The 6,017-nt window shown below is 47.5% G+C and overlaps 1 protein-coding gene across 11 annotated transcripts in view; it reads right to left on the bottom strand.

Moving 5' to 3' along the window:
* Positions 1 to 6,017, bottom strand: part of CAPN15 (calpain 15) — a 65,699-nt gene that overhangs the window by 59,442 nt on the left and 240 nt on the right. The window contains exons 1-2 of one of the 11 annotated variants that reach the window (XM_026079184.1): positions 602 to 717; positions 115 to 242 (exon numbers count right to left, since the gene is read on the bottom strand). The exons of 8 other annotated variants lie outside the window; for them this stretch is intronic. The gene's annotated coding sequence lies outside the window, so the exon portion shown is untranslated. Of the gene's footprint in view, positions 1 to 114; positions 243 to 601; positions 718 to 5,954; positions 6,005 to 6,017 lie in introns of those variants that run through there. 2 more of the 11 variants (XM_026079200.1, XM_026079185.1) reach the window with 2 other exon arrangements.

A 6,017-nucleotide genomic window follows, 5' to 3' on the forward strand; every position in this document is an offset into this window, starting at 1 on the left:
GGGGGGTGGCTACACAGAGGAAGGGAGGGGAGGAAGCAAATGAGGCTTCAGCAAGAACAATATGACCATTGAAGCTCTCTGGGAGCACGGCAGAAGCACACGAAAACAACATACCTTATTCTGCCCCACCACCTTGACCACTCTCCTTATAACTACGCCATTAGGTACAATACGTCGCCACTGGGGTAGGTCTTGGTGAATTCAGAATTCTTCTCTCCTAGCACTCTGCATCCCTGAGATTTCTAGGCAGTGGGCAAAAAAGATGATCTATGGTGAACACTTGGCCTGTGGGCATGCACTGTTAAAGGCATCAAACCAGCAAATGAAGAATGTCACAGAGCAGGCAGAGACACCTCTCAGAAATCAATAAAAAGTAAATAATGGTTTGAATCAAGCCAGAAAGGACCACCCTGATCCTTGCAGCTGAATGGTCTGTACAGAACAGGCTACACAGGAAACTCCTGGCCAACAGCACATTTTTTGGAAGGCATTCTAACATTCAAGCCATTCCAGCTTACACACTGGAAAGGTTTAAGACTTATCAAAGCAAGAGACATAGCAAGATCAACACCAAAAGACAGAGTACAACATAAATGCCTACATCAGTCTATTTGACACCACGTCAGTTTTTCTTGCAGGAGACATGTTGCCACATGCACAGTTGAGGAAGGGAAACCATGTAACACCCAGCAGCTTAAAATGAAACCTCTTAGCTGTCTTGAAATTCCAAGGGTGGTCTGAGCTGCGTCTGTTGGCTCAAGTCTTATAGGCAGGCAAGCAGTTGATACAGGCAAGTTGTAGAGCAGGATCTTGCCCATATCAATGCTGCAGCCTCACCAGAGAACGGACCTGCCACACAAGGGAGGACACAGTCCAGCATGCAAGAACCCTCTGCTCAACACTTGTGCCATGTTCCTGTTTCCACAGTTCTGCACAAACACAGGTGAGTTAGCGTGTTACCTGGTGAAGCAGTCTGAAATTTAGCTTCTTTGCAAACCTTTATGCTACAGGAGCAGAAAGATCTTCTGTCCTCACAGGAACACAGTTGAAAACAAACAGAGAAGCTGGCTGTGATCTCCTCAATCCTCAATAAACTAAAGTCGTCCACGCTGGTGCTGAGATACAAGATGTTGAAGGGGAAATTTAGGTGCTGCATAAGAAGTGCAGCCGGGCGATATCATAGGAGTAGGACAATACCTTTTTGTAAGGTCTGGACCTCTGTTTTACTCAAGTGAATGTTTATTGATATCCCTGCAGTTTTGGTAAGGATTGCTAATCCCAGTATTGAGGCAAGACGCCAGCTTGGCCTCTCTGATACAGTGCATTCACCACCTCTCTTCAAACACTGACATTGTGCAGGCCCATAGCATTTAGTGAGCCCTCTGGGTTGCTACAAGAGTGGCTGCATCTCAGCAATGGAAAAAAATATTTCTTTTTTAATGAACATATATTAGAGTTTGCACTATTGGCAAAGTGCACAGGCATGCACTTGTAGAGGAGCATAGATATGGTGCGTGTACCATTTTTTATGTAAAAGCCTAAAGACTGAGCTTCAGCTTTTAGAAATCAAACTTTATCACCTCAAGCTGGCAAAGAGAGTCCCTCATTTTCTCAAGTTATATTCTTCTCAGCTAGACAGGGTGCAGCACAATAGGAAACATCAGCAGTTATGTACTCACCCTCCAGAAACCCAAAAGGCCAATCCTAGCAACCCATGGCTGCTTTCCAATCCCGATCTATTCGCCGGAGTTAGACAGAAAAGTATATTGCCCCCAAGCCATTCGGCAAACTTCATGTCCTGCTAATTACATCAATATAAATGTATCATCTTGGCTGTCAAACATTGGCCCTATTGACAGGAAACTACACTCTGCAATGCAAACGCAGAAAAATAATCCTTCCTGCTGCTGGAGACACACTTCTTTGGATCTCATTTCCTTTCCAGGGCTCCCCCTTCTCCCTTCTGCCTAAACACCAGGGCAGCAGCACTTTTTCCAGAGCAGAAGGAAATGGCACACAAAAAAAACATCCTCATCTTTTAAGCCACTGAACATGAGCAAGTTTCGGAAACAGCACTCACACTGTCAGTGTTTGAAGAAGGTGGTGACTGCACTGCATTAGAGAGACCAAGCTGGAGTTTTGCCTCAATACTGGGATTAGCTATCGTTACCAAAATTGCAGGGATATCAATCAGCCAACCTGAGAGCCACCAAAACATGGTGGAGAGCTGTGGAAGCCAGAGTTAAATCTCTCTCATGTACAGACAACAGCCCTTCTGTCTCCCTTTACTTCCTCAGCTGCTATTGCTAAATACAAGGCAAGCAACAATTAACAGTAATGAGAGTGTGACAGAAATACAGCGGTAGCCTGCTCCTCCCTGCTAGTCTCAGGTAACCATGGCCTGGAAAGGGCTGCATATTCAAGAAGCAACGTCAACAAAGAGCTAAATGCAGGCAGATCCAGGGGACTGCTGGGGAGCAGGCAGACAGCACATCTTACTCTGAAGAGCAGGATTATGATGGAAAAGGAGGAGGAAGGCACAGACTCACCTGTCCCAGCCATATTACAAGCTTTCCCAAAGCTACAATACGTACGCTCTTTCTTGGAGGCTCAAGTTGCAGCGACTTGGCCATTCATAACAGCTTCCTCCCAATGCGGCAGTCTCAGAAACAAGTCCTCCCTGCAGGACCCTGGGCTCTGACATGAGCTTTCCAAAACAGCCGCATCTCTCCCTGCTCCCAGGTCCAGTCACATACAGCCACAGCACCTTGCTCCAGACTCCCTGCTTTGTAAAGCCAACAAATTACAGGATGACAGACTCTCATTTAGAGAAAGTCACAGACTTCATTCCTACCCAGGCCCCTCTGTTTACAGAAAAGGTTAATACAAAATGGAAGACAAACAAGAGACAAGACTGTGGCTTCAGATGGAGCAGGAAGATGTGAGGAAAAAGCATTACTCCCATTTATATCTCACCTAACAGCAAAGGACCACCTAGCTGAAGTAAGTTAATACAGCCACGACTGCACAAACCAGTTCGGGACTAGCTGGGTCTCTCTCTAGACCTCATGGGCAACCAGTGCAAACCCAGCAAACCCCCACAAAACTACTGGGACAGATGAAAGATGCATATTTTCCACAAGATAAAACCAATCACTCTCAACCGGCTGAGACAACATCGGGGCTCAAGCCATTTCCTCCACAAAGCCAGTGGTAATCTGAGCAAAGATAAACCATGCCCTCTGGTTTCCATCCCAGGAGATTGTTCCAGAGGCTAGCTGAGTAATCAGCACATTTCCCTGTGCATGAGGGCACTGAGGCCCCTCCACAGGGTCACCTAGTCCTTGGCTAACACAAGCCAGCTCCAAGCAGGACACCAAACTTTCTTTCATGCAACTTTAGCAGCTTTTTCAATATTTGTTTTCAAATATTCAATATGTTTTTCAATATTTGTTCTGATTCAAAAGACATTATGTCCAGCCCATACTTTGGGTTCCCTTACACAGCTTAATTTCACATTAAGTAATCAGATGCCAGCAGGCTGCCCTTCTTTCCTGCCAAAACAATACAGCTTAGCAAATAGAGTAAGTCACATCAAACCTTCAAAGGCCTCTCCAGCCCTCAAACCCCACCAGGGGAAGGAAGCAATGTTGGGTCTTGCCTTTTGCCTTGAACTTTTAAAGTCTTGGACATTAACAGAAGCTGATGCAACTTTAAACTAGTTAATATGACCATGATTTTACATGTAGACGGCGATTTGAATTGTGCCCTTCTGACACACTATAGGGTAATACTTACACCAAAGACAAAGGGTAGCGGTACCAGACATCTTACCCGATATGCTAACACAACTCATTCCTCAAAGCTCAGTCTTGCTCTGATTCACTCATGCTCACAGGCACAAGCCAGTCCATTTGGCTATAGGTCTCAAAAAAATGGCCATAAAAAAGCCACCCAGAAGACTTTTGGTGCCACTGGATTCCAGTCTACTAGTCAATGGGCCTTTCCACCAGAGGTCCGTTCGAGTTTATAAAAGATGGCAGCTAATACAGATTATAGACACTTAAATACAAGGAAAGATGACCCCTGTGAGTCTCAGGTCACAATGGGCTAAGTATGCCAAGATCTCTTTGCTCAGATCAACAAACATTGCAATCTGGGATCTGCAGTCTCCTGAGGCCACAAGTCTATCTCCATCAATCAGCAGTTGCATTCTACACTGCTCATCTCCACTTTGGCTCCCTCTCAATTAATCACCTTGTCTCCAGTAACTCCTGACCAATATACAGCAGTGTCAGTGCACAGATGCCCTAAGTTACACACAGTAAGCACTTTTAAGACAACCTTCAGTCTGACTATGCAAAAACACAAATTGAGTACTGGTTGAGATTTCCATCTGAAAAATTCAAAGAGGAAATAACACGACATTTTAAACACAACATGTACATTATCTGATCTCCCCAGCATTTCACCAGACAACCATCCTGTAACACTTGTTTCTTAATGCTTGGGAGAAAAGGGATATAACAGCAGAATCAGATGCAAGAAGGGGAGATGAGAGTTGCTCAGAAAACGGAGAGGCTAGCTAGTATATGGAACCTTTTCCATCCAGTAAAACAGATTTCTACATCCAGGATTTGGAGGCTGACATGTTTACAACAGAAGTTGATTTGAAGTGAAGTAACACTTAAGGTCTTGGCAAGGCATCAGGAACCCAGTAGCCTTATGACACTTCTAAGATCCAAGCACAAGAGCCGGCCAACCAATTTTAAAGGGCAAACATGCAAATGCTTTAGAAACTGGGAACAAAATCTTGCAAAACTCCCACAGAGGGATTTCTAAACTGGAGGTTAGAGTGCAGACCTAAAAGGTAGGAGTTCTTGGTTCTCTTGAGGGCTCTGCTGTTGTTCAGCCTCAGGGCAGGCACTCAGCTGTTCTGTGTCTATTAATTGGTATGAGTAATGCTTACCTGCCTGACAGAAGAATTGGGAGGCTCAGTTATTCCCTGTACTGCGAATGGAATGCACCACAACAGTTCAGTTAGGTATTACAGTGCAGGAATTCATTAAGCTTCCACTGTCTCCCTACTGCTGCCATGTAATTTTTAGGTTTGCTAAAAACCCATGCTGGCATCATTTACAAGTCTCTCACAGCTGGGTAGAGATATTAATAGGCCAGGCATACTCTGTAGATCATCTTATAAACCCTGGATGAAGCACACCACTGCCTGCAAACAATGGCAACCCCAACTCTACGCAGTATTTATGAGATCATATTCCTGGCTTTGATGGCTCCGCCATTCTCTGAGCCACGGTTTATCCCAGCTGCTGGGAAATTGGGCTTCTGAGCCATGCAAGGCAGCTCAACTTTCAAAACGGATTTACACTGCTGAGCCAGCTAAGAATGCGTCTCCCCTCCAGGTGACCAGAGGTTAGGGCTGAGCCTGTCCTATGGCCTCACAGTTTTGCTAGCAGGAGCAATGCCCTTGCTAGGCAGCATGCTGCTGGTGAGAGCCTGGCAGCAACAGGTGATGCCAAGCTCGCAGGTGAGCAGGTGGAGGTGGCACAGCCCACAGGAATAACTGCAGCGAGAAAGCCAGGAATAAGCCCCCCAGGAGCAAGGGCCCGCCAAAGGCTCCAGAGAGACTGCAAACTAAGAGGCAGTCAGTGAAAGCCAAGCTGCTCGGCCCGATCTTTCCGCGGGCTTCAAAAGACAGCCGCTGGGCCCGGGGCAGCACAAGAGACAAGCCCCGGAGCAGAGAGGAGAGGAGGCCCCTGGACTGCCCGTCCCCACCTGGGCTCCACCGGAGGCCCCGGGCCGACCCCCGCCGGGCCGCTCTCGGCCAGGCCGGCTACAAGGGCCCCTCGCCGCCCCCTGGAGGAAGCAGCACCGGCTGGGCCCCGCCGCCTCTGCCGGCCGGCCGGGGCCCCCTCGCCCCCGGGACCGCCACTTACCTGGGGAGCGAGGCGGCCGCGCTGCTACTCGCGTCCCCCCCGGACCCGCACTTTCCCCCGGGC

The sequence above is a fragment of the Apteryx rowi genome, unplaced genomic scaffold, assembly GCF_003343035.1.
Source record: "Apteryx rowi isolate R43461 unplaced genomic scaffold, aptRow1 scaffold_494, whole genome shotgun sequence".
Lineage (NCBI taxonomy): Eukaryota > Metazoa > Chordata > Aves > Apterygiformes > Apterygidae > Apteryx > Apteryx rowi.